This window comes from Oncorhynchus kisutch, linkage group LG26 (genome assembly GCF_002021735.2).
Source record: "Oncorhynchus kisutch isolate 150728-3 linkage group LG26, Okis_V2, whole genome shotgun sequence".
Classification (NCBI taxonomy): Eukaryota; Metazoa; Chordata; class Actinopteri; order Salmoniformes; family Salmonidae; genus Oncorhynchus; species Oncorhynchus kisutch.
In genome coordinates, this window is record NC_034199.2 from 13801524 (window position 1) to 13824143 (window position 22620).

Genomic DNA, 22620 nt, shown 5'->3' on the forward strand with positions numbered 1-22620 from the left:
TCAATTACAGTAACACAATTAAATCTAGAATCGGCTTCCTATTTCGCAACAAAGCATCCTTCACTCATGCTGCCAAACATACCCTCGTAAAACTGACCATCCTACCGATCCTCGACTTCGGCGATGTCATTTACAAAATAGCCTCCAACACTCTACTCAACAAATTGGATGCAGTCTATCACAGTGCCATCCGTTTTGTCACCAAAGCCCCATATACTACCCACCATTGCGACCTGTACTCTCTCGTTGGCTGGCCCACGCTTCATACTCGTCGCCAAACCCACGGGCTCCAAGTAATCTACAAGTCTGCTAGGTAAAGCCCCGTCTTATCTCAGCTCACTGGTCACCATAGCAGCACCCGTAGCACGCGCTCCAGTAGGTATATCTCACTAGTCACCCCCAAAGCCAATTCCTACATTGTGTCCGCCTTTCCTTCCAGTTCTCTGCTGCCAATGGCTGGAACGAACTGCAAAAATCGCTGAAGCTGGAGACTCATATCTCATATCTCCCACTTTAAGCACCAGCTGTCAAAGCAGCTCAAAGATCACTGCACCTGCACATAGCCCATCTGTAAATAGCCCGTCCAACTACCTCATACTGTATTTATTTATTTATTTATTTATCTTGCTCCTTTGCAACCCAGTATCTCTACTTGCACATTCATCTTCTGCACATCACTCCAGTGTTTAATTTGTATATTGTAATTACTTCGGCACCATAGCCTATTTATTGCCTTACCTCCATTATCTTACCTCATTTGCACACACTGTATATAGATTTGTTCTACTGTATTATTGACTGTATGTTTGTTTATTCTGTGTTGTTGTATGTGTCGAACTGATGGCCAGGTCGCAGTTGTAAATGAGAACTTGTTCTCAACTAGCCTACCTGGTTAAATAAAAATAAATAATAATAAAAAATAAATTAATAAGCGCAAACCAGATGGGTCGGCGTATCGCTGCAGAATGCTGTGGTAGCCATGCTGGTTAAGTGTGCCTTGACTTCTAAATAAATCACTGACAGTGTCAACAGCAAAGCACCCCCACACAATCACACCTCCTCCTCCATGCTTCACGGTGGGAACCACACATACAGAGATCATCTGTTCACCTACTCTGCGTCACACAAAGACACGGCAGTTGGAACCAAAAATCAAAGATTTGGGCTCATCATACCAAAGGACAGATTTCCACCGGTCTAATGTCCATTGCTCGTGTTTCTTGGCCCAAGCAAGTCTCATCTTTTTATTGGTGTCCTTTAGTAGTGGTTTCTTTGCAGCAAATCGACTATGAAGGCATGATTCACGCAGTCTCCTCTTAACAGTTGATGTTGAGATGTGTCTGTTACTTGAACTCTGTGAATCATTTATTTGGGCTGCAAGTTCTGGTAGTCTGGTAACTCTAATGAATGTATCCTCTGCAACAAAGCTAACTCTAGGTCTTCCTTTCCTGTGGCGTTCCTCATGAGAGCCAGTTTCATCATAGCTCTTGATGGTTTTTGGCGACTGCACTTGAAGAAACTTTCAAAGTTCTTGAAATTTTCCTGATTGTCTGACTTTCATGTCTCAAAGTAATGATGGACTATTGTTTCTCTTTGCTTATTAGAGCTGTTCTTGCCATAATATTGACTTGGTCTTTTACCAAATAGTGCTATCTTCTGTATACCACCCCTACCTTGTCATAACACAACTGATTGCCTCAAATGCATTAAGAAGGAAAGAAATTCAAGAAAGGCATACCTGTTAATTGAAATGCATTCCAGGTGACTACCTCATGAAGCTGGATGAGAGAATGCCAAGAGTGTGCAAGGATGGCTACTTTTTAAAGAATCTCAAATACAACATCTATTTTGATTTGTTTAACACTTTCGGTTACTACATGATTCCATGTGTGTTATTTCATAGTTTTGATGTCTTTACTATTATTCTACAATGTAGACAATAGTAAAAATAAAGAAAAAGCCTTGAATGAGTAGGTGTCCAAACTTTTGACTGGTACTGTACATGACAGAATATTAAAGCATATTAAACAACTGTGAATATGCCACAGGTCATGTGATATAATACATCAAATCTTGATTTTGCAACAAACATTGATTCACTGAGGATGTTGTGTTTTATATTAAATCACCTAAATTCTATCCAGGTGTCTCTGCTCAGCTGACGAGGGCACATTTGCGAAGAAACACCTTCGTTGGCATTCCCTTTTGAATGGCACCTGAGGTTAGCCTTTTTTACATGACCCACTAAACCCCTTTTACTTGCGGTTGCATGAGAACACAAAGACTTAGCACAGAAATATCATACACGATGACACCATTGAGTTGTATTCAATGTGCTATATGGACTGTAGAGAGTGATAGACGAGTGTGTACTCACCTGATGAATGACTTTAACTGTAACCTTTTTAAATTAACATTACAATGTGTATTTTAAACACAGACCATTTTAAAATGACTTGATCTTCTTATGCATTGTTGTTTTATGTTACTTCCGCTTCAGAATCAATGAAAGCCTTTTGGTGCCCATATGAAGTTACTACCTCACTATTGCTAATACACCTGCTTGTGTCATGTTTGTCCTGCCTGTGTCATCCCAGGTCATCGCCTGTGAGCAGCCCACTGTGACGTGTGGTCACTGGGCATCACAGCCATAGAGCTGGCTGATGGAGACCCCCAATTGACAGAGATGCACCCCATCAAAGCCCTCTTCAAGATCCCACGGTAAGGCACTAGAGGGCTCCATCTGCACACAGCTGGCTGGGACAGATCAGGCACACAGCTGCGTATACTTTCATAAAAAGCCTTTGATTTTTGTCTGGAGGAAAATGGCAAACTGAATTTAGAAGTGGATCATCGCAGAGCCCTTTCTCTGAAAATAATAAAATGCCAAATATGCCAAGAAATTGTAAAGATTCTTAATGTTATTTTGTGTGCTCATGAAATGCAGGATAGACCTGGTAGAAATGCATTAAATTAGGAAAATAATTAGTGTGCTTCAATGCGTGTTTCCAAGCTAAAACGCTAGATTGTAAATTCAATTGAAAATTCCAGAATGATAAACTGAACAGAAACTTAATCAAGAGTAAATGGAACAATATTTGGCCTTACCCTTAAAACTGTTATTTAATCAGAAAATCTCTAACGTAAACACAATTTCTAATGAATAATTACTTGAAAGCTTTGATACTACAAGTGACTGACCTTTTGCTATCGGCACAGTCGCACAATTATCTCCCACTTTGGTGAGGATGAGCCCTTTTGATTGCAATTTGCATTGGTGATTAGCTCCATTCACATTGAGATGAGGCTGTCACCAGCCACCCATCACAATGTTATCTCCACCCCACCAAACCTGATGAGAAACAAGCATGCGTCTGTCGTGTCGCAGGAGTTCTGGTAGCCACAACAGCAGTTTATCACACCAAACTCAAGGGAACGTAAAACAGGTCACAACAATTAAAGGCGCAGAGAAAGCTCTCCTGGTCAAACGAACGCTCCCAAATCCCAGAGCCTGGAATAACACTCTGCCGGGTCTGGGATGGGGCATGCATTCAGTCATCTGAGTTGATAGGATGGAATCATTTCAGTGGGATGTACAAATGGTTAGCTCCTAAATTCTGTGTAGTGCTGAAATGGTGATTGGCCTGTTTTTGGTAGAAAGATGAAAACGGCAGACAACACCTTAAAGAGATGAAGCTATTGACAGTCCCAGAGCAGGTTTTTGCATTTTGTGTTAAGGATGTTCATTTCCCATAGATGCCATTCACTACAGGTCATGATAAACAAAGAAAGGACATGTACATTTCTCTCCCCTTTTTATTCACCTTTTTTCTGAAATAGTTTGACTTTCTGAGTGATTTGGAATACGAAGAGTTACACGTGTGCAGCGACCTACCGTTGTTGAGACTGGGGTTTCTTTTTCTAAATAAAAATAGATACTCGGCCCTGGCCCATAAATCTTTTGAATTGGGACCTTTGGCTGGGCAGCTCCAGGATAAATCAAAGTGTGAGCACACTGAACCATGAAATGATTCTGTTAAAATATATTTCTCCATCAATGCAGCACGGCGGTCACAATTATAAGGGGAGGTTGCCTGACATTGTCTGTCGTATGTGGATTCTATTCGAAACAGAAGACGTGTGTCACGAAATTGTGTATCGGCGTGCTGCACATTGATGAGCACAGAAATGATAATGATACACTATAAATGACCTTAATGATTGTAAAGAGGTAGATTTAATGATTTGGGGTGTTGTTTCCTACGAGTGTTTCACATGCTTCAGGAGCTCTTTAAATTGACTACCTCATAAGCCGTAATCAGAGCGGCTTCTCCTGATAAGCATTGTCCTTGGGAATAACAGGTTTCATAAAAATCTCACTTGTACTCAAACATGCTAGATTTTCTTATGACATTAGATCGTATGTCCTTACACATGTCCCTGTATTTCCATTTCACAGTCCAGTCAATGGGACAGTATATTAATCTACTGTGTAAATCCCAAGATTATTCCTAGGAGGAGGACATACCATTCCAAACATGGTCACCATTTGGTATAAGCATTAAGAAAAGCACATTGGATGTGTTTATGAAATATGGTAATAACTGCATATTCAGTGACACTGTCTAAATCTAATTGATGCATCTCTTTCTGGCTCCATCTATTTCCTGTGGTTTTGTGATGTCGCTGGCAGTATGTAATCCTTGGGTTGAGATCTGAGAGGGTTCTGGTTGTTTTGGCTGGCTGAGGTCTATGCCCCTCGGTGTACTGCAGCATCTCCTCCATGTCGTACAGCAGATGGAGTTGCCTGAGGGTATGGACTGTGCAGATAAAACAACAGCACCATTAATGTAGCCAGGCCTCTGGGGGCCGGGACACTGGGGCTGAACACAGGCAGGACTACTGCAAGCCATGTGATAGAGCTGTGGATTGGCTGTGGGAACTTGCACAGATGGTATCCCTTTCACAGCGACCAGTGTGAAGTGCTGAAAGGAGTTCAGATCGCTGTCAGGGAAGCTGCTCTGCTCCTCCACTCCATTTATACCTGCTGCTTGGTCCTCCTGTCCACAGATAGCATCAGATACAAGGAATTGTATTGATTCCAGCACTAGTGTAAATCAGTATTACAGATGTAGGATCTTAATTAGAGCCAGTTTGCTACAGAAGGAGCAACAGGAAATGTGAATTATTATGTGGATTATAATTAATGGACATTTTTGTAGGGGTTGATACATTTTTCAAAAGGGAAATTACAAACTTCAGATGTCTGTTTAAACCTCAAATACACTATAAGTTTGACATTTCCCGCAATGCAGGAAAAGTCTGATGCAACAGGGTGATCAAATTAAGATCCTACATCTGTAACAGTAAACTAAGGCGGGCCCAGGATTCATTCAGTTGCAGATAGACCTCCAAGAGCCAAGCACAGATCCTCCACTACGGAAACAGATTATATGCCCATTTTAAAATGGGCTGGATGTAATTTTGCCTGCTATATAGTATGTAATATATGTGGGGCCCGTGGTTATTATGAATGTGGGTAATGGAGCATATAAAAGGGTAAAGCTGTAAAACGGTTAACTGCAAAATTAATTATGGATACTTGAGACGATGCTCTCAGATATTCAATATGTGGGAAGGTTAATTGCTTGAGCCAATATTCTCCATGCTGTATTAGCCAAACCCTGACAAAAGTCCTGTGTAAAGTCATAGGGAGAAGGTTGTGAAGGTTAACGGTAATTGGCAAAGAAGTCCAAAGCTGTGTTGATCCACCCAGATCCCAGTGGATATTAGCAATATATATAACTGGGCTTTGTGTCTGTCGGAAGGGAGACGAGAACTGAGGAAGATGATGGGAGTAAATGATGGCTTGTCAGAGGCAACAAAGGCAAATGAAATCATAGGGCAAGTGAGCGGAATCCCAAGCAGTGTTCTGGTGAGAGGTAATACACCAGCCAAAAGCCACAGGTGATGTAAAAGCTACAGAGCAGAACAGTCATGGGTGAAAGACATCAATACAATGTTTACTGTTTTCTTTTACCGATACTCTTCATCCATTTTCAGGGCTCAGATTATGAAATTGACACCTGACTATCAGCCACACAGAAAGCAGGCTTTGGTTCAATGTTCAATGTGAACAGAATACTTAGCAGAATGTAAACAGTGATTCTTGTGTTGTGATCTTGACATTAAAGAATACCTGCACTGATATTTACTAAATCCTGTGTGGCTTATTCAGTAGAGCATGGTACTTGGAATGCCAAGGTTTGTGGTTTTGATTCCTGCTGCTTGGGCCACCCATATGAAAGTGGTATGCATGCCTAACTATGGTGTACATATGCATTCAGCCCATGTAACATTTTGGTGATTTGAATGAAAGGCTGGGATTAGGGTTGAGGTTAAGATGTATTCTTGCTCTTCTACAAACAGTGAGACTTTTTGATTGAGAAGTTAGTTTCAATGTTAACTCACAGCTTCTGGCACAGACGTTTCACATGTTGGGCATTTTGGAATGTATGTGGCAGATAATTACTATTGACTACATGCCAGCTGGCTGATCCATCGTAGATTGATAGTGTCTATGAATGTTGCTGATCTTGTACTGTACTCGTCCCATGTTTGTATCTCTCTACTGTAGGTCTTTTAAGCATCAGGAATAGTTTTTCAAAGGAGGGTGAAAAGATTTGGCATGGGCCCTTAATCTTCAAAAAGTTCTACAGCTGCACCATCGAGAGCATCTTGACTGGCTGCATCACCGCTTGGTATAGCAAACGCTCCGCCCTCGACCGCAAAGCACTACAGAGGGTGGTGCAGAAAGCCCAGTACATCACAGCCATCCAGGACCTCTATATAGGTGGTGTCAGAGAAAGGCTTGTAAAATTGCCAAAGACTCCAGCCACCCAAGCCATAAATTGTTCACTCTGCTACCGTCCGGCAAACAGTACAGGAGCATCGGCTCTCGGTCCAACAGGCTCTGAGACAGCTTCTACCCCCAAGCCATAAGACTCGTAAATAGTAAATGAATAGTTACCTGGACTATCTGCACTGACCCTACTATGAACACTCACTAGACAATATACACTGAGGGATATGGGAGTCCCATAGGGCGGCGCATAATTGGCCCAGCGTTGACTGGGTTTGGCCGGGGTAGGCTGTTATTGAAAATAAGAATTTGTTCTTAACTGACTTGCCTAGTTAAATAAAGGTTCAATAAAAAAATAAAAAAAAGTGGATTTAACATCAAGGAAAGAGTAGGTGTTCCTAATGTTTTGTACACTCAATGTACATAATGTACATACACACACACTTTTACACTCATAATTTGCAGCTGCTACTCTGTTCTTTATGTTACTCGTATTATTATTCATCCTGATGCCTAGTCATTTTACCCTGTCTTCATGTACATGCAGTGCCTCCGGAAAGTATTCAAACCACTTGACTTTTTCCACATTTTGTTATGTTACAGCCTTATTCTAAAATTGATTAAATAAATATAAATCCTCAGCAATCTACACACAATTCCCCATAATAACAAAGTGAAAATAGGTTTCTATACATTTTAGCAAATGTATAAAAAGAAAATAACTGAAATACCTTATTTGCATAAGTATTCAGACCCTTTGCTATGAGACTCGAAATTGAGCTCAGGTGAATCCTGTCTCCATGGATCATCCTTGACATGTTTCTACAACTTGATTGGAGTCCGCCTGTGGTAAATTCAATTGATGGGACATGATTTGGAAAAGCACACACCTGTCTATTTAAAGGTCCCACAGTTGACAGTGCATGTCAGTTCAGAAGCTAGTTAGCTCCTTTACTGGCAAATCGTTAGTATTCAGCTAACCACGGTTTGTGGTCATCAGCTATCCTTTAGCTCGAAAATCTATCGCCAGTTCTGTACGGCGCAGCGCGGCTCGGAACGGAACATACCGGACCAATTTTTCTCTCCATGTCCCTGGATTTCGACTGCTCTCTGGACATTCATACCCGGATCTCACAGCTAGCTAGCTGCTATCCGTGTGACTATCGGCCTTCGTCGATTCCGGAGCAAACATCAATTATTCCGGAGCTAGCAAGCTCCGTCAATCACTCCTGAGTTCCATCAATCACACCTGGGCTGCAGTCACCTATCCGGACCCGTTTTACTGCCTTCGCGGAGCCCCACCGGGCCTTCACAACTGGACTGCCGACGTTATCTACCCGAAGGAGTTATTCGGCTGGCTCCTCCGTCGCGACGTTACCTGAACGCCCATCTGCGGCCTGCTAACCGTTAGCTGTCTTACCGGCTGCTATCTGAATAGACAATCGGACAATTAATAATTATTAATATTATTATGTTTTCTTCTTGGGCCTCTATAACTATATCTATTGTTTTTATTTTTGTTGTTGTTGTGTGATTTGGATTAATCCCCTCTACCACACGGAACCCCACTAATCTACTGACGGAACGCAAGAGGTAGCTAACAACAGACCTCCATCCTATGCTAGCTTGCTACCGATGCCCTGGCTAGCTGTCTAAATCACCAACCAACCTCTCCACTCACCGGACCCTTTTGATCACTCGACTAAGCATGCCTCTCCTTAATGTCAATATGTCTTGTCCATTTCTGTTCTGGTTAGTGTTTATTGGCTTATTTCACTGTAGATCCTCTAGTCCTGCTCACTATACCTTATCCAACCTATTAGTTCCACCACCCACACATGCAATGACATCTCCTGGTTTCAACGATGTTTCTAGAGACAATATCTCTCTTCATCACTCAATACCTAGGTTTACCTCCACTGTATTCACATCCTACCATACATTTGTCTGTACATTATACCTTGATGCTATTTTATCGACCCCAGAAACCTCCTTTTACTCTATGTTCCAGACGTTCTAGACGACCAATTCTCATAGCTTTTAGCCGTACCCTTATTCTACTCCTCCTATGTTCCTCTGGCGATGTAGAGGTGAATCCAGGCCCTGCAGTGCCTAGCTCCACTCCTATTCCCCAGGCGCTCTCTTTTGACGACTTCTGTAACCGTAATAGCCTTGGTTTCATGCATGTTAACATTAGAAGCCTCCTCCCTAAGTTTGTTCTATTCACTGCTTTAGCACACTCTGCCAACCCGGATGTTCTAGCTGTGTCTGAATCCTGGCTTAGGAAGACCACCAAAAATTCTGACATTTTAATTCCAAACTACAACATTTTCAGACAAGATAGAACTGCCAAAGGGGGCGGTGTTGCAATCTACTGCAAAGATAGCCTGCAGAGTTCTGTCCTACTATCCAGGTCTGTACCCAAACAATTTGAACTTCTACTTTTAAAAATCCACCTCTCTAAAAACAAGTCTCTCACCGTTGCCGCCTGCTATAGACCACCCTCTGCCCCCAGCTGTGCTCTGGACACCATATGTGAACTGATTGCCCCCCATCTATCTTCAGAGTTCGTGCTGCTAGGCGACCTAAACTGGAACATGCTTAACACCCCAGCCATCCTACAATCTAAACTTGATGCCCTCAATCTCACACAAATTATCAATGAACCTACCAGGTACCTCCCCAAAACCTTAAACACGGGCACCCTCATAGATATCATCCTAACCAACTTCCCCTCTAAATACACCTCTGCTGTCTTCAACCAAGATCTCAGCGATCACTGCCTCATTGCCTGCATCCGTAATGGGTCAGCGGTCAAACGACCGCCACTCATCACTGTAAAACGCTCCCTGAAACACTTCTGCGAGCAGGCCTTTCTAATCGACCTGGCCGGGGTATCCTGGAAGGATATTGATCTCGTCCCGTCAGTAGAGGATGCCTGGATATTTTTTTTAAATGCCTTCCTAACCATCCTAAATAAACATGCCCCATTCAAGAAATTTAGAACCAGGAACAGATATAGCCCTTGGTTCTCCCCAGACCTGACTGCCCTTAACCAACACAAAAACATCCTATGGCGTTCTGCATTAGCATCGAACAGCCCCCGTGATATGCAGCTGTTCAGGGAAGCTAGAAATCATTATACACAGGCAGTTAGAAAAGCCAAGGCTAGCTTTTTCAAGCAGAAATTTGCTTCCTGCAACACTAACTCAAAAAAGTTCTGGGACACTGTAAAGTCCATGGAGAATAAGAACACCTCCTCCCAGCTGCCCACTGCACTGAAGATAGGAAACACTGTCACCACTGATAAATCCACCATAATTGAGAATTTCAATAAGCATTTTTCTACGGCTGGCAATGCTTTCCACCTGGCTACTCCTACCCCGGACAACAGCACTGCACCCCCAACAGCAACTCGCCCAAGCCTTCCCCATTTCTCCTTCTCCCAAATCCATTCAGCTGATGTTCTGAAAGAGCTGCAAAATCTGGACCCCTACAAATCAGCCGGGCTAGACAATCTGGACCCTTTCTTTCTAAAATTATCTGCCGAAATTGTTGCCACCCCTATTACTAGCCTGTTCAACCTCTCTTTCGTGTCGTCTGAGATTCCCAAAGATTGGAAAGCAGCTGCGGTCATCCCCCTCTTCAAAGGGGGGGACACTCTTGACCCAAACTGCTACAGACCTATATCTATCCTACCGTGCCTTTCTAAGGTCTTCGAAAGCCAAGTCAACAAACAGATTACCGACCATTTCGAATCTCACCATACCTTCTCTGCTATGCAATCCGGTTTCAGAGCTGGTCATGGGTGCACCTCAGCCACGCTCAAGGTCCTAAACGATATCTTAACCGCCATCGATAAGAAACATTACTGTGCAGCCGTATTCATTGATCTGGCCAAGGCTTTCGACTCTGTCAATCACCATATCCTCATCGGCAGACTCGACAGCCTTGGTTTCTCAAATGATTGCCTCGCCTGGTTCACCAACTACTTCTCTGATAGAGTTCAGTGTGTCAAATCGGAGGGTCTGCTGTCCGGACCTCTGGCAGTCTCTATGGGGGTGCCACAGGGTTCAATTCTTGGACCGACTCTCTTCTCTGTATACATCAATGAGGTCGCTCTTGCTGCTGGTGAGTCCCTGATCCACCTCTACGCAGACGACACCATTCTGTATACTTCCGGCCCTTCTTTGGACACTGTGTTAACAACCCTCCAGGCAAGCTTCAATGCCATACAACTCTCCTTCCGTGGCCTCCATTTGCTCTTAAATACAAGTAAAACTAAATGCATGCTCTTCAACCGATCGCTACCTGCACCTACCCGCCTGTCCAACATCACTACTCTGGACGGCTCTGACTTAGAATACGTGGACAACTACAAATACTTAGGTGTCTGGTTAGACTGTAAACTCTCCTTCCAGACCCATATCAAACATCTCCAATCCAAAGTTAAATCTAGAATTGGCTTCCTATTTCGCAACAAAGCATCCTTCACTCATGCTGCCAAACATACCCTTGTAAAACTGACCATCCTACCAATCCTCGACTTTGGCGATGTCATTTACAAAATAGCCTCCAATACCCTACTCAACAAATTGGATGCAGTCTATCACAGTGCAATCCGTTTTATCACCAAAGCCCCATATACTACCCACCATTGCGACCTGTACGCTCTCGTTGGCTGGCCCTCGCTTCATACTCGTCGCCAAACCCACTGGCTCCATGTCATCTACAAGACCCTGCTAGGTAAAGTCCCCCCTTATCTCAGCTCGCTGGTCACCATAGCATCTCCCACCTGTAGCACACGCTCCAGCAGGTATATCTCTCTAGTCACCCCCAAAACCAATTCTTTCTTTTGCCGCCTCTCCTTCCAGTTCTCTGCTGCCAATGACTGGAACGAACTACAAAAATCTCTGAAACTGGAAACACTTATCTCCCTCACTAGCTTTAAGCACCAACTGTCAGAGCAGCTCACAGATTACTGCACCTGTACATAGCCCACCTATAATTTAGCCCAAACAACTACCTCTTTCCCAACTGTATTTAATTTTTATTTATTTATTTATTTTGCTCCTTTGCACCCCATTATTTTTTATTTCTACTTTGCACATTCTTCCATTGCAAAACTACCATTCCAGTATTTTACTTGCTATATTGTATTTACTTTGCCATCATGGCCTTTTTTGCCTTTACCTCCCTTCTCACCTCATTTGCTCACATTGTATATAGACTTGTTTATACTGCATTATTGACTGTATGTTTGTTTTTCCTCCATGTGTAACTCTGTGTCGTTTTATCTGTCGAACTGCTTTGCTTTATCTTGGCTCCTCAGTAAAAGGCACACGACAGCCCGCTTGGAGTTTGCCAAAAGGCACATAAAGACTCCAAGACCATGAGTAACAAGATTCTCTGGTCTGATGAAACCAAGATTGAACTATTTGGCCTGAATGCCAAACGTCACATCTGGAGGAAACCTGGCACCATCCCTACGGTGAAGCATCATGCTGTGAGGATGTTTTTCAGCGGCAGGGACTGGGAGACTAGTCAAGATCGAGGCAAAGATGAAGGGAGCAAAGTACAGAGAGATCCATGATGACAATCTGCTCCAGAGTGCTCAGGACCACAGACTGGGGCGAAGGTTCACCTTCCAACAGGACAACGACCCTAAGCACACAGCCAAGACAATGCAGGAGTGGCTACGGGACAAGTCTCTGAATGTCGTTGAGTGGCCCAGCCAGAGCCCGGACTTGAAACCGATTGAACATCTCTGGAGAGTCCTGAAAATAGCTGTGCAGCAACACTCCCCATCCAACCTTTACAGAGCTTGAGAGGATCTGCAGAGAATGGGAGACGCTCCCCAAATACAGGTGTACCAAGCTTGTAGCAACATACCCAAGAAGACTCGATGCTGTAATCAATTACCAAAGGTGCTTCAACAAAGTACTGCGTAAAGTGTCTGAATACTTATGTGAATGTAACATTTCAGTTTTTTTATATAAATTAGCAAAAATGTATAAAAACCTGTTTTTGCTTTGTCATTATGGGGTATTGTGTGTAGATTGATGAGGGGGAAAAACAATTTAATCAATTTTAGAGTAAGGCTGTAACGTAACCATACATGGAGAAACTACTTTCCTTCATCATATAGCTTTTAAGACCGAATGCACATCTGCTATTTTGGCAGTTTCAACCTATGAGGAGAAGGATATTGGTTGTGTGACAGTCAATCATGAGCAGAACAGTCCGTGTTTAGAACATTATGCATCTATCTTTCTATAATGCAGTTATTCTATGCAGGCACACTGTGATACTCCCTCCCAGTCCATCCTACAATACCCTGTGTTGGTGGCGAGCCTGAAGACAGCAGAGAAAAATGTTGCAGCACTTCTCCTTGTTCACTCATGTGTGCTCAACAGAACTGTTGGCTCTCTCAGATGATAGATGAGCTGGAGTTTGAGCAGGTGGCTCACAGACGAAGTCTTTATTATGTCTTCCCATACTGCTGCACTTTGCCCCTTTTCAAGGCCATCAGGCTCGCTTTGTTTTCATGTTGTTACCCCTCGAAGTTCAAAGGATGCCAGTGTCTTTACTTTTCCACAGTTTAATGATGAACTGTGTATTCCTATATTCTATAGCTCTATCTATTGTATGACTTTGGCTGTCAGGATTCATGTACATTTTCCAACAGTTTTTTTTTCATGTCTATTAGGAAAATGGGAAGAATTATGAGCTCTGCATACAAAGTATCATACCCCTATGTTCCTCTATTCTTTTTTGTCTTTCTTCTGAGCTTAGTAGCAGACTTAATGCTTTAAAAGTGGTGCTGACAACCACTGATTTTTGCCTCAATCCACTGTGACACACATTTGACAGGAGGAGTGCCCAGGCCTAAGATTTAAATAAGCCAATTGTGTTTACAATATGAGTCGGTGCTCCCACAAATACTGGAAGAAAAAAAGATGCCTGAATTTGCTAAGCACAATGAGGGTACTTGACAGTGTTATCACCAATGTGCTGGTGTATTGACTTTGTAATATATAAGCAGTGCAGCAGTACAACATCAAGGCAAGAGCATAGCTGCAGGCTCATATTATAGTTTGTATTGAAGCAGTCAGTTAGTAGGCTTTGATCTGCACTTCAGAAAGGACTGTCTGTCTGAATCTCTATCACAGACCCGAGCGACTTAGTGCTGGAAAGAATGACACATTTTCTCTGAAAAATAAAGATGTTTAATAGGCTCTCGTTTATGTGTAGCCTATAGCTTTGTTCTTGATGATGTTTTCTTGTCAAAGAAATTAGAACCATTTGTTCTTGGTTGTTTTTTCATGGCTTAAATGTACATAGCTTTTCATTCTGAGTCGCTGTCTCCATTTAATAAATTAGTCAATGATACATTGAAGATTAAGTTTGATAGCTTAAAGGGAACCAAAACCTGCGGACTCTCCTTCACTGCAGCCGACGTGAGGAAAACATTTAAACGTGTTAACCCTCGCAAGGCTGCAGGCCCAGACGGCATCCCCAGCCGCGTCCTCAGAGCATGCGCAGACCAGCTGGCTGGTGTGTTTACAGACATATTCAACCAATCCTTATCCCAGTCTGCTGTTCCCACATGCTTAAAGAGGGCCACCATTGTCCCTGTTCCCAAGAAAGCTAAGGTAACTGAGCTAAACGACTACCGCCCCGTGGCACTCACTTCCGTCATCATGACGTGCTTTGAGAGACTAGTCAAGGACCATATCACCTCCACCCTACCTGACACCCTAGACCCACTCCAATTTGCTTACCGCCCAAATAGGTCCACAGACGATGCAATCTCAACCACACTGCACACTGCCCTAACCCATCTGGACAAGAGATATACCTATGTGAGAATGCTGTTCATCGACTACAGCTCAGCATTTAACACCATAGTACCCTCCAAACTCGTCATCAAGCTCGAGACCCTGGGTCTTGACCCCGCCCTGTGCAACTGGGTACTGGACTTCCTGACGGGCCGCCCCCAGGTGGTGAGGGTAGGTAACAACATCTCCACCCCGCTGATCCTCAACACTGGGGCCCCACAAGGGTGCGTTCTGAGCCCTCTCCTGTACTCCCTGTTCACCCATGACTGCGTGGCCATGCACGCCTCCAACTCAATCATCAAGTTTGCGGACGACACTACAGTGGTAGGCTTGATTACCAACAACGACGAGATGGCCTACAGGGAGGAGGTGAGGGCCCTCGGAGTGTGGTGTCAGGAAAATAACCTCTCACTCAATGTCAACAAAACGAAGGAGATGATTTTGGACTTCAGGAAACAGCAGAGGGAGCACCCCCCTATCCACATCGACGGGACAGTAGTGGAGAGGGTAGTAAGCTTTAAGTTCCTCGGCGTACACATCACGGACAAACTGAATTGGTCCACCCACACAGACAGCGTCGTGAAGAAGGCGCAGGAGCACCTCTTCAATCTCAGGAGGCTGAAGAAATTCGGCTTGTCGCCAAAAGCACTCACAAACTTCTACAGATGCACAATCGAGAGCATCCTGTCGGGCTGTATCACCACCTGGTACGGCAACTGCTCCGCCCACAACCATAAGGCTCTCCAGAGGGTAGTAAGGTCTGCACAACGCATCACCGGGGGCAAACTACCTGCCCTCCAGGACACCTACACCACCCGATGTCACAGGAAGGCCATAAAGATCATCAAGGACAACAACCACCTGAGCCACTGCCTGTTCACCCCGCTATCATCTAGAAGGCAAGGTCAGTACAGGTGCATCAAAGCAGGGACCGAGAGACAGAAGCTGTTTTTCAATCTAAGGGCATCAGACTGTTAAACAGCCACCACTAACATTGAGTGGCTGCTGCCAACACACTGACTCAACTCCAGCCACTTTAATAATTGGAATTGATGGAAATTGATGTAAAATATATCACTAGCCACTTTAAACAATGCTACTTAATATAATGTTTATATACCCTACATTACTCATCTCATATGTATATACTGTACCCTATCATCTACTGCATCTTTATGTAATACATGTATCACTAGCCACTTTAAACTATGCCACTTTGTTTACATACCCTACATTACTCATCTCATATGCATATACTGTACTCGATACCATCTACTGCATCTTGCCTATGCCGTTCTGTACCATCACTCATTCATATTTCTTTATGTACATATTCTTTATCCCTTTACACTTGTGTGTGTGTATAAGGTAGTAGTTTTGGAATTGTTAGGTTAGATTACTCATTGGTTATTACTGCATTGTCGGAACTAGACGCACAAGCATTTCGCTACACTCGCATTAACATCTGCTAACCATGTGTATGTGACAAATACATTTGATTTGATTTCTGTAATCCACCCCCCAAAAATACAAATCATGAAACTCCTGTCAATTTTGTGAAAGCCTATGTTCTATCGGTGGGTAAAACAAAACATTTCCCCATGACTTAACTTCTAAGTGGTCCTTCTGTGAAATCAGGAAATCGTGTAGGAACTCGTTATAGCTACATGGTTCTCGTCACACGAGATGGGGGATAAAACATCATCACATTTCATAATTTTTCAAAAATCAATTACCTGCACACCAAATCAGCCAATAGATGGTATGGGCATACCTGTCTAGAACACATTCGTCTATTTCTATCATCATGACAAAGTATACATTTCACTTAGAAGTGCTCATTCTAAACAGTGTACCAAACGCTCCTTGCAAGTCTGTTGGAAACGTGCGAAAGGGCAACTGTTGCCATAGCAACGCACTCTGCACACGCCCTGGACAGAGACGACCAGCAAGTTGGAAGTCAGTGAGAGGGTCGACTTGAGCTGCAACAGATTTCCACAACGATTTTCACATGTTGCTACCAACCAACGACAAAATGAAACGTTTGTTCACCGGAAAATATTATTTTCACATGTTAGTGTTATTTAACACTATTAATCATAGGAATTAGTGGTTTGGGGTGGATTATCCTTTTAAGTGTATAAATGCACCCTATCCAATATTACATTATCACTCATGAGCGAAATCATATTGTTGATTATAATATGCGTGTAAACATAACAAATCACTATCTTCCCCATTACATTATTTCTTTAATTTATTTGGTGAGCATGCTGTGAGCTGTGTATAGTGTAGACATGATAATGCCCAGTATTTGAGCCTTCTTTACTGCCCTGGCTTCTTTCCTGATACATGTATCAACCACTGAACTCATCTTGAGGTTATAGATGGTCTCTTTAAATGCTGCTGACAGAGGTATTGCCGGGTCCCATAATTTTGGCTCCCGCTGGCAGATGCTTCCTACCAGACAGTTAAGGAGCTGTTATCATTTGTCACTTTTCTCTTGCTGCCTGGCATGGCCCTGGCTTGGATGGCTCTCCACCGGCCTGTACTCCAAATTGTGTAACTCTCAGGTCCTATGACTATAATCAGCACTCAAGATTATACCATGCTGCTGCTCCAGTCTCATGAGAATGATCGTGTTTATGCCAATGACAACAACATCAATAATTTAAACATTTCTAGTTCAATATTTAAAAAAATATCTTCATATCCAGGAATGATGATTTTTGTGTTGTGTGCGTTTGTTTCAGAAACCCTTCCCCTACATTACGCAATCGAGAGGAGTGGCGCAGAAGCTTCAGTCACTTCATTGCCTGGTGAGTATCCTTCATAGCCGAGTGCTTCCTGGTAAATAGTGTTCCTCTATTCTTACACAGTAATGAGGATGCTGGGCCCGATAGTGGGCAAATATTCCAGTTGGAGAATATACCTTACTACTGGCAGCTTTTATTTAGATCGCTTGTTTTATTTTATTGTGCATGTTTATTTGTCTTTATTTACTCATTGAAGCAACCAACTGGCCCCAATGCAGTTAGTTAATGGCGACGACAACAACATATATGAATTGTTACTTTCTAACCAACTGGCCCCAATGCAGTTAGTTAATGGCGACGACAACAACATATATGAATTGTTACTTTCTAACCAACTGGCCCCAATGCAGCTAGTTAATGGCGTTTGACAACAACATATATGAATTGTTACTTTCTAACCAACTGGCCCCAATGCAGTTAGTTAATGGCGACGACAACAACATATATGAATGTGTTACCTTCTAACCAACACAAGCCTATTACAATGCAAAAATAGAGTACACATGTACATCTGACTTTTAAAAATGTAATTGGTTTCAATGGCGAGACTTCAATCTTTTCCCATTTGACCAAAGGAGCAGAATGCACTGGTTACACATTTGGTTCTGGGCATCCTTTGATCACTGGAAATGGAAGGACTTGAAATTGATATTTTTTTTAAGCTAGATTGTATCAACCCTTTTATCTTACTCATATTTCATCACTTTTCATTTCCATAAATCTGTCGCAGAGGAAAAACGAATTCTACTGAATTATCAGTTTTATCTTTAGGACGAGATAAGTAATCAGTCCCTCCAGTGTGAAAAACAAATAATGTCAACATTGGCCCATAATAGTCTCGCTGAATAAACAACCTCAATATCTAGCATGCAGTGCAAATTGGAGCAGCGAGTGAGGCGTAAATGAGAGGGAGAATTCAATTTCTTCAGGGGTTACTTATGGGTGGGGATTTTTGTCTTCCTTCTGTGTTGTTATTGGTGGAAAAGATTGAAAGGCAGTGGTTATTCATTCATTATTAATAATGAAAACATCAAACAGTACAGCTGTGAACCCATAACCATTAGTGGTAACAGACTCATTTATTTGTGTTAGTCATGCATTCCTCAGAGCACCAGGTCTGTCAGAGTTGGAATAGAAGCTGTAGCTGAGTCCAATCTATAGTTGGTGCTACACTACTGCCTTAAAATGCTGGTAAACCTTTGCTTGAACCCATCTATCTAAAGGCCTATCATACAGACATTTTGTTTCATAATGCATATTGAACACTGTTTTAATGATGTTATACCAAGCACCTTTTGTGTGCCTCGTTATTTATTAATTTGGTGTAGCTGGAGAGCTGAAAGAGACGGTACAAGGCCCACGTGAACAGGAACAAATGGATGGGGCTGTTGTGTTATAGGAACCCTATAGTAGTGGGTTTCTATGCCATTTGTGTCATTTATTGGGAATGCTGGCATCTTTATTGATTCTCTTAAAAAGCTCGAATTATTCTCTCTCGTTCCGAGAGAACACAACTCATGCAACCATTACTTGATTCTTACAATATAATGTTTATAAAACATCTTTCTGTAATGTTTTTTTTTTTAACCCCTCACATTTTTATTTAACTTTACATATTCAGATGCAATGCATTTTATTGGGTGTTTTTTTTCAATCGTGCTCTCTCTCAGTAGCATGAGGTAATGGATTCTGTGATATCAGATCAGAAATAATCTCCTCAAACAAAGCCCACCAGGCTACAATGTGTGGAGGGTGGACAATGTTATCAGGCCTGGCACAATGTTTGTGAGGACTCTCCTGCTCTCAGCAGGACCAAATCAAATTTGATGTGCCACATACATGGTAAACAACAGGTGTAGACTAACAGTGAAATGCTTACTTACGGGTCCTTCCCATCAATGCAGAGAGACAGAACATAGAGAAATAATAGAAAGCTAATAATAAATACATAATGAGTAACGATAACTTGGCTATATACACCAGGGTGTGTGTGTGTGTGTGTCTACTATCGCTGTTCTGGATAATAAATGCATCATCAGTGTCTGTCCCCGTGCAGCCAAAGGAGCCGTCTTTTGAAACAAAGTGACCTGATGTTTAGCATCCCGGCTGCGCATCTCGGCTAATGGCTGCAACCTCTGCTTAATGTCCTGACACTAATGAATTCGAGGAATGAATTTCCAGAGCAGACTGATAGAAAACTGATAGAAAGAGGAAGAAAGCGGAAGCAGAGTTGCAGCCCAGATTAGGTAGCAGGAGTCAGATTGGTATTGTTCTCTTATCTCTTTGCTGTCTGCCTGCAGAGTTGTGTCGCAGTACTATAAAATATATTCAGGCGTTTTAAGTGTTTAGCTGAATTAAAGAATGATGGATGTTTTGAAGGGAAGGGATTTATACTGTATGATGGCTATAGGTAAACATCTTTTCAGAATGAAAGCGGGATATAAAAAAAAACTAATTTCAAAAGAAAGTACTTGGCAGCAGGATTAAATACCCTCGCCATTTGAAACGGTATCACACCATGTCCATGGACTTTTTACCAGTGTAAAAAAAATGTATATAATTTGAACAACATTATATTGCCTCTGGATTGAAAATATTTATATCGTACATCATATATGTGAAGGCAGTAGTATAGTGATATACATGACCACCATGACAAAGGGTGGGCTCTAATTAAACACGGCACATAGCAGATAGAGGTCATCCATGGCTGTGCCAAAAACAGAGCTGTTTGCACTGGGGGGCCATGGTGATGACCAGACCATGCTCACAGAGGGGACAGTGTTCAGACACAGAAGCACTGATGAGAAGCTCCATAGAAGCACCCTTGTCAGATAATCCAGAGAAATCAGCTCTGTAAGATGTTCAGGTCACCGTACTCTTTGTTTATTTAGTTTTTGTACATGTGTTGACGTCGCCTCAAATGTAAAGATCCACCAGGTGAAATAGTTATCAGAGGTTTTGTTTTAAACCAAGGAAAAGGTTGTACCAGGGTTGGTTTTCGATCTCCTTTATGATGTATTGTGATGTTGTAATTGCATTCTGTCGCTACACAGGTGTCGGTTAAAATATTTTGAGACTCGTCCGTCTGTGACCCGCCTTCTGGAACACCCATTCATTAAACAGGCCCATGGCAAAGGCTCTCGGTCAACAGCTGTCCACACTCATCTGCAAGCAACAAGACCTGGGCTCCAAACTTAAGACCAAGTAAGTGAATTGTCACCTCAAAGAATTCCTAACATTTTCAGCTGAAAAAATCCCGAGGCGACTAGGTGAAAAATCTGCCGATGTGTCCTTGAGCAAGGCACTTAAACCTAATTTCTTCTGTAAATCGCTCTGGATTAGAGCATCTGCTAAATGAAAAAATGAAATAATCTAAAAGAATCCCCACTGCAGAACTCATTAATGAATTGATGAGCTGATATGTGTATTCTCACCAGTGGGTGGCAGAGTTTTATTTCCTTTCACTGTCCCTTCAAACCAGTGTAACAGATATGATGTGTAGTCAAAGTAATGAGAAGTATGTGATTAAAGAGAAGCTAGGGGAGTGAAACTAATTTGATAGGAGTGATTGTGCTGACTCAAAGTTAGATTAATAAAAGCGGTTTTCTCCCAATGGATCGTTTTTAACAGTGTGACGACGACGAACATTTAGTACAGAGCACTCCTCCACCCATATGATTAAACCAATTATCCATGGAATAAAACACTTCAGTCTCATATTGATTTACTTGTAGAAAATACTAACTGTTCAACCTTGCATTATCACTGAATTTAGAATTATGCAATGATTTATATCGGGCCTACGGTGAGCTTTTATTCAAGAACAGTTGATTGTGATTGGGAAATTATTCTGTTGACTGCTTATCAAGTTTATTTTAGGACACAGACTGACTGGGGTTCGTAGGCTAGAACTAATCACACGTGTGCCTATTCTATAAGTCTGACTTACATCCAACCACCACATACTGTCCAGTAGAGTATCTTACTGCTGGTGCTGTTATTAAACATATGAGTTTTCTGCAATTCTACACATGTTTGGGCCCATGCCATGGCATTTTTAGTATTTTAGATTGTCCCGGACTGTCTTTTTTATTTTGCTGATTGTTAGATCTCAAAGATTATGTTATTAAAAAATATATTCCTCCATTATATTTTCTGCATACTTTCTATCTGGTTTCAGCCGTTTAAGTTCACAATGAAACATTTTACAATCCTGAACAACAACAAAAAATAGATATGCTTTTATATATTTTTGGTTATCATTTTGCAGTGGTGGCCACTAAATGCATATAGGGGAAACACTGCACTTTGTGAATGAGATCTTGCCCATTTCATTGTTCATTTTAGGTTTAGTATCTGAACTTGACTGGAATTTCTGGGTGCAATATTTTAGTGGTGATAACAGTTTTATTTTAGAGCTTGTTGTTTTTGTCAAAAGTGCTGATTAACCTAGCGAATCTCGATTACATGTCTATTTACACACACACACACACACACACACACACACACACACACACACACACACACACACACACACATCCCTCCAATTATCCCAATGCGCCAGCTGCCTCTGTGCTGACCTCTTGCCAGCAGGCCCCATTGTAGAGTGAAAGGTCAAACAGAGATAAAGTGCAATCACAGCCTGTAATAATGGTGGAGTTCTCCCTGGGGAACACCCTTATGGGCCACCAACTACCCATCTAAATGAATGGGTTTTATATCCAGACTATCCAGACAGATTATTAGTCATTTAGCTGTACTCTTTAGTCACTATAATGCTTTCTTCACCAATATTTTGTCCTTTTCTCCGACAGACATAAAATAATCAATACTCCTTAAACAGTCATAATAGAGAGCAGTCCTGATGATGATCTGGTGAACCTGGAGGTTTTAGATGAGGTAAGATTGGATACTGTATGTTGACTTCATTGTTGTTGGACTAGAGGACGGTATATGTACACTACCGTTCAAAAGTTTGGGGTCACTTAGAAATGTCCTTGTTTTTCAGGAAATATAGTCAAGACGTTGACAAGGTTATAAATAATGATTTTTAATTTAAATAATAATTGTGTCCTTCAAACTTTTTTTTTTTTAAAGA

General features: G+C 42.1%; 1 pseudogene; it reads left to right on the top strand.

Annotated features, from left to right (window-relative positions):
* Positions 1-22620, top strand: part of LOC109871153 (myosin-IIIb-like) — a 102171-nt pseudogene that overhangs the window by 21159 nt on the left and 58392 nt on the right.